We start from the raw sequence: 11196 nt of genomic DNA, 5'->3' as shown, positions 1-11196 counted from the left end.
GTTCCTTCCCGAGCCTGTTGCCTCCTTCTGATCGACCTTCTGATCGGTCTCCAGAACGATCAGATAACACACAGAAGCTCACTGTGTGGTTACTGATCGGTCACCAGACCGATCACTCGTATCGCTGGATAGGTCACCAGACCGATCCAAGTATAGAGCTCCAGCCCTAAACCCTAAATGGTTCTGAGAACGAGCTACCGAGCCCTCTCTTGACCTAGTCCGGAGAACGAGCTACCGAGCCCTCTCCGACTTCGTCCGGTCCAGAGAACGAGCTATCGAGCCCTCTCTGACCACAGTCCGGAGAACGAGCTACCGAGCCCTCTCCGACTTTTCGTGCCATCACCGTGCCAAGTCTCCATACTTGGACTTTTCACCAGATGTCTGGTCAACCTTGACCCATCTGGATTTCCCTTGCCTGGTTTCACTCACCAGGACTTTCACCTAGCTTCACTCACTAGGGTTTTCACCTGGCTTCACTCACCAGGACTTTCCAACTGCTTGGCTTCACTCACCAGGACTTTCCCACTGCCTGACTTCACTCACCAGGACTCTCCCACTACCTGGCTTCTCTCACCAGGACTTTCCGAACTGCCTGGTTTCACTCACCAGGACTTTCCGAAGTGCCTGGTTTCACTCACCAGGACTTTCCGAACTTCCTGGTTTCACTCACCGGGACTTTCCGAACTTCCTGGCTTCACTCACCAGGACTTTTCGAACTGCCTGGCTTCACTCACCAGGACTTTCCCTTTCACCTAGCTTCACTCACTATTATTTTCATTCTGCCTAACATCCCAGTTAGGACTGTTAGTTAGAGCCCTAGAGCCAATCATTTGATGATTGTAGGGACTCATGTATATCATATTCTTTTATATTAATAAAGGCTTTTGTTTGGTTATTATACTTATTTATATTAGTGCCAAAAAGACTAAGTATAATAGCGTCCTTGAGTAGAAGGTTCATACCTATATCAATCGATTAGTTGAATCGATAGTGAGATGATATAGGGAACACTACTCTAAATCATTCCTAGTCGAGTATTAGCATTCAGGGACAATGTTAATACAATAAGACTAGCATGTAGGTCAGCTCGATGACTTGATCTCACAAGTCATGGATATAGAGATATCAAGCTGACACATGGGTATGCATTAGAGAATGTATACTGAATGACCCGCCATGAGAAAGTATCATGGATTGTTATATGAGTGTCATATACTTTCTCATGTGGCTATTAGTATGACTATTAGTCCTTAGACCTGAAGTCACCATGGATCCCTACATAAGGAGTTATGTACTTTGGTTTCGTCAAATGTCACCCGTAACTGGGTGGACTATAAAGGCGATTACTGGGTATATAACGAATTATGTAGAGGGATGTGAGTGATGTAGATGGGATCTATCCCTCCCATATGACGGGAGCGACATCGGTATTCTTGATAGAGTGAGACCACTAAGTGTATGACCATGCCCAAATGAGTCAACATTAGATGTTGAGCTCATTTGATCGAGTGAGTCTACTTGGAGTTCAAGATTTAGATTGATTAGAGGATGACACGGTCTATGCCTCACATTGATCAATCTAGATGTCTAGGATAGAAGGACACTTGTCATTATTTTGTGAGTAGTCACAATTGGTAGTCACAAGGTGATGTCGGATCTCGACATTCTTGTAACTTGGGTAGTAATGATGTGTTGCTAGATACCGCTCATTACTTATGCTCCTAAATGGGTTTAGGGCATTGCCAACGTTACAAGAACCTATAGGGTCACACACTTAGGACAATTAGATGGAGATTAGGTTCATATGATGAACCAAGAGGATTAGATTCATTTGATGAATCAAATTGGATTAAGAGTAATCCTAATTGGGCTAACTTGAGTTCGACTCAAGTTGATTCATGTATTTAATGAGTCTAATTTAGATTATGACTTATTAAATCAATTTAATTTAATGAATTAGATTCATTATATTAAGTTCGCTCGAATCAAATGGTTGGATTAGATCAACCATGGTAGAGATTGGGTCAAGTTTGACTTGACTAGAGATGGAAGACCAAAGGTCAATTTTGACTTGACCTTTTGCCACCTCATTGGTGAGTTGGCATTAGGTGGACCAATGATGATATTCCACATCATCATGGATGTCACCTCATGGAAGTTACAAAGCCATTTTCTTATTAACTTCACATTAATTGCATTTAATGGGGAGTTACTCTAGATGAAAGTGGCCGGCCACTTTGTGAATGTGTGTGAATTCATTTTCATTCAAGTGTGGTGATTCTTCCTCCTTCTTCCTCTCAAGCTCTCCCTCTCCCTCTCCTCCTTGCTTGGCCGAATCTCACCTAGGTGTTAGCACACCTTTGTGTGAGGTTTTCTCCACCTACGTGTCCGTGTGGATACTTCTAGAGGACCGGCGCTTGACGGTCTAGAGATTCGGCAACTCATTGGACGAGCGGGATAAGCGAAAGGCACGCTTCGAAGGTATAACCCTTATCTAGTGTAGATCTAAGGTTTTACAAACTCGTACAAGAAAAGGTTTTTCAAAAAGTTTTTGTTTTCGAATCTTTGCACGGATCTACGGCTTTGGGTGACTCGGGGTTTCCGCGACGCGAAAAAACGGTTTTCGCGATGGTATCAGAGCCACGTGCAAAGACTTGTACGAGTTCGTTTGTATTTTTATGAAAAATATACCTTCTGTGATTTTCTGTAAAAATTGAGTTTTTAGAGTTTTTATGAGTAAATTTTCCGTAGAAGCGAAGCACAAGTGTCTCGGCACTTGTAGGCTTCGTCTACCGGAAAGTTTTCTTTTAAACGGCTTCGTTTTGCCCTAAATCCGTTTGGGTCAGCAGGGTCGGGTGCCATTAGATCGCAAAGGAGTAACTCACGATGGTTAGATCGTGGGTAGGGGTACTGCCCCTAACCCCGCAAGGGGATTTGCTCCGCGGTTGCACCCGAAATCGCTAAAAACGAACCCGCCGGGAAGATTTTTCCGAAACGGCAATGTCTCGGCCCAAATCGTTTTGGGACAGCGGGTTTAGGCGCTGTTGGATCGCAAAGGAACCCTCGCGATGGTTAGATCGCGGGTAGGGGCGCTGCCCTTGGGCCCCGCAAGGGGATCCGTTCCGCGATTGCGCCCGAAACCGCTAAACGGGACCGCCGGGAAATTTTACTCGTAAAAATTGTAAAAATTAATTTTAAAATTATAGAAAATTATGAAAATATATAATTTTGAATTATATATAAATTTTGTGATAGTCATGGCCCAAAAACCCAATATGATTGGTTGTGTTGTAATTCATAATACGGCCTGCGTGCCGTTATGTGTTTGCGCGTGTTGTATGTTTTTATTTATTCGCGACCTGCGCGTCGTGCCTTCTCTTATATTCTTGTTGTAAATTAGATTTAGACTCGAATGTAACTCGAGTTTCAAATTGTAATGTACAAATTGGAGCGGTGGAGGGTTCACACGAGACGGAGTTCCGAAGCGGGCACGAGCAACACAAGGTGGTCAAAGGGAGGCGCTTGGAGAAGCTGTTGACCCTAGGTTGACCAATCGATCTTCTCATTGGCTTGAGAAGATCGTAGTAGGGACATGACTAAATCACAAATAGATTAATTAATTAATTGTTATGTATTTGATGCATGTTTAATAATTAATTAATTAATTAGTGCCTTAACGATTAGATTAGATCTAAGTCGTGCACATGATGCACCCTTGCAATTAGATTAGATCTAAGTCGTGCACAAGATGCATCCTTCTCGATTAGATTAGATCTAGATCGAACCAACTCTAAAATGTCTAACCGTGCCGTGATACCTATCACTACCTCGATCACATGTATTGTTGAATCTGCCAAAGCAGAGCAATACATATTATCTTGGTAGGGTACGGAGGGACAATCTTGGTCCCACCTATCAAAGCATGGGTGAATACAAACTCAATTAGATTGAGTATTCCTAGTTACTCGGTTGGATCGAGTCAACTATAGGCATTCTTCCAATAGTTGGAATGATAGGTCAAAATCACATCTATATTAACTCTCGGGCGTATTAGCCAAAGCTAACTCGAGTTTTAATATAAATTCGGATTTTATTCTATAAACAAGAGTTGCATAGAGATGTAATTGGTAATTGTTACCTACCGATCATACTAAGCCTTGGGCGTATTAGCCAAAGCTAACTCAAGGGTTAGTATGATGTGGATCTTGTCCCACAAGAATTATAGTATTCAGTGGGAGCATCATTTAGTTAAAGGCCTAATTAAATGATTTTTAAAGAATATGATATTTATTTCTGCAAATTTTCTATTGTAGATAACCATGACGTCGAACACGAATTCCTTCTCCCTGCGATCTGTCCTTGAGAAGGACAAGCTCAACGGAGTGAATTTCGGTACAGGAACTTGAGAATAGTTCTCACCCGGGAGCGTATACGTTCTGGAGCAGCCCATTCCGAGGCTCCTCCCGCCAATGCCCCACGAGGACAAAGATGCTTACAAGAAGCATCAAGACGACACATTAGATGTGTCTCTAATGCTCGCGACCATGAACTCAGAGCTTCAGAAGCAACATGAGTTGATGGGCGCTTTTGATATGGTTGAGCATCTTCGCCAACTATATCAGGGACAAGCGAGGCATGAGAGATTTGAGATCTCGAAGGCACTGTTTCAGTGCAAGATGTCAGACGGGGCTCCTGTAGGTCCTTATGTACTCAAGATGATTGGGTACATAGAGAACCTACAAAGACTGGGGTTCCCACTTGGCCAAGAGCTGGCCACTGACTTAATCTTGCAATCCTTGTTGGATAGCTATAGTCAATTCGTTCTGAACTATAACATGAACGAGATTGACAAGCCACTGCCCGAGCTCCTTAGTATGTTACGAACTGCTGAGATTAACCTTAAGAAGGTTAAGCCCATTCTGATGGTCCAGAAGCATAAGGGCAAAGGCAAGCCCAAAGGCAAAGGAAAGTCCCAAGCCAAGGGCAAAGGCAAGGCACTGAAGCCTAAAGGAGGGGTCGCCAAGGATGCTACCTGCTTCCACTGCGGTCAGACCGGGCACTGGAAGAGGAACTGCAAGGTATACTTGGAGGATCTTAAGAAGAAGCAAAGTGAGACTTCCACTTCAGGTATATATGTTATAGAAGTCAATCTATCTATTTCTACATCATGGGTATTAGATACTGGATGTGCTTCTCACATTTGTACTGATGTGCAGGCGCTGAGAAATAGCAGAGCATTGGCAAAGGGCGAGGTGGACCTACGAGTAGGCAATGGAGCACGGGTTGCTGCTGTTGCTGTAGGAACTTATCAGCTATCTCTTCCCTCTGGGCTTGTACTAGATTTAGATGATTGTTGTTATGTGCCTGCTCTTACTAAGAACATAGTTTCAGTTTCTTGTTTAGACAAGAAAGGATACTCTTTATAATAAAAGACAAATGTTGTTCTGTTTATTTAAAAGATATGTTCTATTGTAGTGCACCACTAATAAACGGACTCTATATTCTAGACCTTGAGAGCCCTATCTATAACATTAGTACCAAGAGGTTCAAGTCAAATGACATGAACCAAACCTACCTCTGGCACTGTCGCTTAGGTCATATAAATGACAAGCGCTTATCCCAGCTCCATAAGGATGGTTTGCTGGACTCATTTGATTTTGAATCATATGAGATATGCGAGTCATGCCTATGAGGCAAGATGACCAAGACACCCTTTAGTGGGCATAGCGAGAGAGCAACTGATTTGTTAGGACTCATACATAGTGATGTATGTGGCCCTTTCAATGTTGCTGCTAGAGGCGGTTATAGGTACTTCATCACATTTACTGATGATTTCAGTAGATACGGTTATGTGTACTTGATGACACATAAGTCTGAATCCTTTGAAAAGTTCAAAGAATTCAAGAATGAAGTACAGAACCAGCTTGGCAAGAGTATTAAGGTACTTCGATCAGATCGAGGTGGTGAATACTTAAGCCATGAGTTTCGTGACTACTTAGCTGAGTGTGGGATTTTATCTCAACTCACTCCTCCTGGAACACCACAGTGGAATGGTGTATCCGAAAGGAGGAATCGTACCTTATTAGATATGGTACGATCTATGATGAGTCACACAGATCTTCCGACATATCTATGGGGATATGCTCTAGACACGGCAGCTTTCATACTCAACCGAGTTCCATCAAAGGCCGTGATAAAGACACCATATAGGATATGGACTCGGAGAGATGCCCAGGTGTCTTTCATGAGGATTTGGGGTTGTGAGGCTTACGTTAGACGTCAAGTCTCAGACAAATTAGGACTCAAATCCGACAAGTGCTTTTTCATTGGATATCCAAAGGAAACAAAGGGATATTACTTCTACATTCCTAGTCAGCACAAGGTAGTTGTGGCAAAGACTGGGGTCTTTCTAGAAAGGGACTTTGTTTCTAGAAAGACTAGTGGGAGCGCGTTTGATCTTGAAGAAGTTCAAGATGCGAACAATAGCACTGATGCCTCGATGGAAATTGAACTGGAACCACAAAGTGTTGTGGATGATGTTGTTCCACAAGGAGTTGAGGATTTGATTCATTTGATGAATCAAATTGGATTAAGAGTAATCCTAATTGGGCTAACTTGAGTTCGACTCAAGTTGATTCATGTATTTAATGAGTCTAATTTAGATTATGACTTATTAAATCAATTTAATTTAATGAATTAGATTCATTATATTAAGTTGGCTCGAATCAAATGGTTGGATTAGATCAACCATGGTAGAGATTGGGTCAAGTTTGACTTGACTAAAGATGGAAGACCAAAGGTCAATTTTGACTTGACCTTTTGCCACCTCATTGGTGAGTTGGCATTAGGTGGACCAATGATGATATTCCACATCATCATGGATGCCACCTCATGGAAGTTACAAAGCCATTTTCTTATTAACTTCACATTAATTGCATTTAATGGGGAGTTACTCTAGATGAAAGTGGCCGGCCACTTTGTGAATGTGTGTGAATTCATTTTCATTCAAGTGTGGTGATTCTTCCTCCTTCCTTTCAAGCTCTCCCTCTCCCTCTCCTCCTTGCTTGGCCGAATCTCACCTAGGTGCTAGCACACCTTTGTGTGAGGTTTTCTCCACCTACGTGTCCGTGTGGATACTTCTAGAGGACCGGCGCTTGACGGTCAAGAGATTCGGCAACTCATTGGACGAGCGGGATAAGCGAAAGGCACGCTTCGAAGGTATAAACCTTATCTAGTGTAGATCTAAGGTTTTACAAACTCGTACAAGAAAAGGTTTTTCGAAAAGTTTTTGTTTTCGAATCTTTGCATGGATCTACGGCTTTGGGTGACTCGGGGTTTCCGCGACGCGAAAAAGCGGTTTTCGCGGCCCGAAGAACCCAACAAGGACTTCCCAGTCAAGTATCCGGTCAACCTTGACCTACTTGACTCTTCTTCATTCAACCTGATCAGACCTTGATCAGTATCTCTCCGTATAGACAACTGCACCTGCATTGTCCATGTCTACATGTATTTCTGTATTGTCAAACATCGAAACCAAGACCTAGGTTTACGCTTTGTCAACTAGGTCAACCTTGACCTACTGGAAATTGCACCAACAACATTGTCATGTAGTTTCACATGGCCTAAGCTTGATTTGCCTCTGGTAGGGGGCACGGTCGTATGAGTTCACACAGTCATGTTGGGGTTGCAAGCTTGCAAACATAGTCCATGTAAAATACGGTGCTCAAATAATAATTAAATAATAAGATTATTTGACAAATAATCTTATTAGAAATTTTAGAAATTTTCTAGGAATTAATTGGAGCTCGTATGTTGAATTTAAGGGGATAAATTTATAGGCTGGGAAAACAGCCATTTAGATATCCCAATTAAGTTAGGAGTTGATTGATTAAATTAACCTAAAGTTGGTTAATTAAAGCTTGGGTATAAAATATCTAACCTAGGTTTCTTATCCCCATTTACGCCGATCCTTCTCTTCCCCAAGCCCCTTGCGCGATGCCACCCTTCCTTTCTCGCAATCTCCCGCAACCCAGCCACTGGCCCTCCTCAAGCAAACGCCAAGACACCGTTGGCCCTCCTCCCGCGAGCATCCGGACGCCGACGATCTCTCCTCCTCTTCCTCCCTGAGCCGCATGCCGCCCGGTCTCCTTTTTCTCTCCCAAGCCGCACCGCCGAGCCCTCCTTCACTCTCCCTCGCGAATTCTCGCACCAGTAGCCGGCAAGATTCTTCTCCTCCTCACATGAACACCTCAGACGCCACCTCTGCCCTAGCTTCGGCCGCTTGATCCACTGCCACCTCCGGCCACAACAAAAGCTATCCAGCAAGTTCATTCTCTATGTAGTTGCGAGATATGTGAGGTATGGAATAGAAATCTAGAAGAGGTTGAAATCCTTATCTATGAAGTTCGTATGATTGAATCGATCGTGATTCGTTTCTATCCAGTGTTGTACTTGATTTAGTTCGACGTTTCTGTGCCGTTCTTGATTCGGAGGGTGTTCTTTTTGAGGGTGCTTTGGAATTGTGATTTTTTTTAAAGTTCTTGATGGATGGTGGCGTTAATGAGAGTTCCGCATGGATCTGGGTTTTTGATTGAATTCGACGATGCTGGTTTTATGATTCTGCGTTGTTGGGATGTTGCGGATTTGGGTTTTCAATGTTGCCTATGTTTTATTCCGTGAGGTTCTGTGCTGAATTGTTCGGAGAGTTTGTCATTGTGATTGGAAAAATTGATTGTGTTTCTGTGTTTGGGATGGTAGGCGGTTAGATTTTCTATTATCTCCAATTGAAGCTCCTTTCTTGGGTTTCAATTGAGGTGGTTCTGCTTATTGAATTGCTATGGATGTTGGGTTGAATTCCGTAGCTGTGTTGATCCCCATGGTGTTGTAGAAGCACCAAATTGGATTTGAGGAGTATGTGGGTAATCTATTATTAATTGGATAGGTTGAATTGTTAGTTCATATCGATCTTGGATTAAATTGAGATATATTAACCGGAAAAGTTAACTAATTAAATTGGACGAATTCATAAGGAGATTTGATGTAAAAGAAATGCTGGTTTATTAAATATAGTGAAATTAATGTTTCCTACCCAGATTTAGATTTGGTTTAGCTACTTGGTTCATAATAGAATTTAGCTATATTATGTATTCTATCTTGCAGGATACTGGTTCGGGATGAGCGTCTCGACGTGAGACTACTTGACATGGTCTACGTATAAAGACGGGTATTTCTTACTTTGATTCTTTAGTTCTTTGAACTTAGTGCATGAATTATTGTGGATAAGAATATGTTTTTACCTTCATTCTATTCTTATTTTTCCTGCGCTTGATACTTTCACTCAAAACCTTCAAGATATTCGTTTTTATATCCATACAGTCTTTTGTTGTTGTCCATGATAAGTAGCAGGTACTAGGTACCATGTTTGCATATTTTGATTGTTGTGTAGTTATGTTTTGTATTGAGCATGTTGGCTTCCTGTAGCATACCTGGTTCTTGTTTATATAGATATATATATGATGACTATTGCATTTGGTGCATCATATCATGGCAGACATGTCAACGACCAATTCTCCCTTGCGGTCGAGAGAGTCGTTGACCAGGGCCGTATCCTCGGCCACTCGATAGAGTAGCAGCTGGAGTTGATGCCGCTTGTCCTGTCGTGCCGCACTCGGCCACTTGCTGTTGGTGGTAGCTGGAGTTGCGAGTAGCAGGGACCCCCCTTTGCTGTGTAGCTAGTTAGCTACTCAGCACCTGTCCATCCGGTCACTCGAGAGAGTGGCGGCCTTTGGGTGGTACAGTTGTCATCGATCCGGCCTTTCAACCATACAGGGGTCGTGGTGCAGAGAGGTGGGCGGGATGATAATCCGTGCATACGCTGTTATTATACTTGCTTTGGCTGTTGCTGTTTGCATATGTTGTTGTTGCTTACTCATGTTGTTGTTGCTAGCTTATGCTACTATTGCTGACTTATGCTGATATGCTTATATATGTTGAGATATATATATGTCTGTTGTGGGTGTTTAGACTGACTTACCTATTGAAAGTTTGTATATACCTTACATATTTCCTTTGTAGTTATGAGTAGTACTGTAGCAGATTAGTTCTACTCCTGACCTTCTATTACCTAGCTTAGGATATGGTTTCAGGTATGAGCATTGATTATGGTTTTATTTTGTATCTGCTACTTCCCTTATGAGACTGTATTCCTTTTAGCATTCTCTATTTGTTTATATATGTTCATGCACTATCTTTCTCTTACCCGCTGAGTTCCAATACTCACCACCCCACAAAATGGTTTTTCTTTCGCCAGGTAACAGGTAGATGAGTCACGGATGCTTGGTGAGATGCCGGCTGCCAGTCCTGGGTCCTGCGTTATATCAGTTTTATCTCCGCTTTACTTGTATTTTTAGTATACAATGGTTTTAATATTGTATGAACTGGTCTGTGTTTGGAGTTTGATTCATGGTGTTTTGCTTTCGTGATCTTATGGTTGTGTAAGCCTAATTGGCTAGTAAACTTTACTTGTGGATTGTGGGTTTTCTCTTCGTTTGTTTTTCCGCTGTGTTTTTGACATAGCCGTGTGTGCTAAATATTAACTGTGTGGTTGTTTTATTAATTCATGTCCAGCCGGGTAGGCTGTGTATATTAAACTCTGTGGTTATGTTATTTTTATTCTGTGTATATATTCCAGCCGTATGTGGCTGATGGTTATCTAGATGTTACACGTGTATTTATTGCTTCAGATTATCACCCGTACAGGGGAGATGTTGCTGGAATTTTATCTGGCAAGGACTCCTTTGGGGCATGATTATTTATTGGTATTAGAGCGGGTTTACGATGTCTGTTGTTTTCGTGTTCTAAATTTTTGAGTTAATATGATACCAATTTAATGGTATCAGAGCGAGGTTCACAATGTCTATTCTTTGTTTCTCGTGTTATGGATTTTCATGAGTTGGTTTCGCAATGTGAGTTTTGAGTTTTGGGACCAGGCAGTGGTAGGACATCTCTAAGCTATAGGAGGTATATTTGTAAATTGTTATCATACATATTTATTAGTACTTGGGTAGTTGTTTATACCATGTGTACTTGTTTAGTTGTTTGTACCATGTGTTTATACCATGTATGATTTGTGCGGTGTCAGTCATTGGTTTGATCATATATGATGATATGTTGTCTTTTGATGATCTATTAGTGGAT

The 11196-nt window shown here is 42.1% G+C and overlaps 1 long non-coding RNA gene across 1 annotated transcript; it reads left to right on the top strand.

The window, feature by feature from the left end:
* The first annotated feature begins 7962 nt into the window (after positions 1–7962).
* Positions 7963–10680, top strand: LOC122020508. The gene is made up of 3 exons (XR_006122240.1): positions 7963–8358; positions 9160–9223; positions 10310–10680. It is a non-coding gene; the product is annotated as an uncharacterized LOC122020508 (long non-coding RNA).
* Positions 10681–11196: the final 516 nt, after the last annotated feature.

The sequence above is a fragment of the Zingiber officinale genome, chromosome 9A (assembly GCF_018446385.1).
Source record: "Zingiber officinale cultivar Zhangliang chromosome 9A, Zo_v1.1, whole genome shotgun sequence".
NCBI lineage: Eukaryota > Viridiplantae > Streptophyta > Magnoliopsida > Zingiberales > Zingiberaceae > Zingiber > Zingiber officinale.
This window is presented reverse-complemented; position numbering and strand designations above follow the sequence as displayed.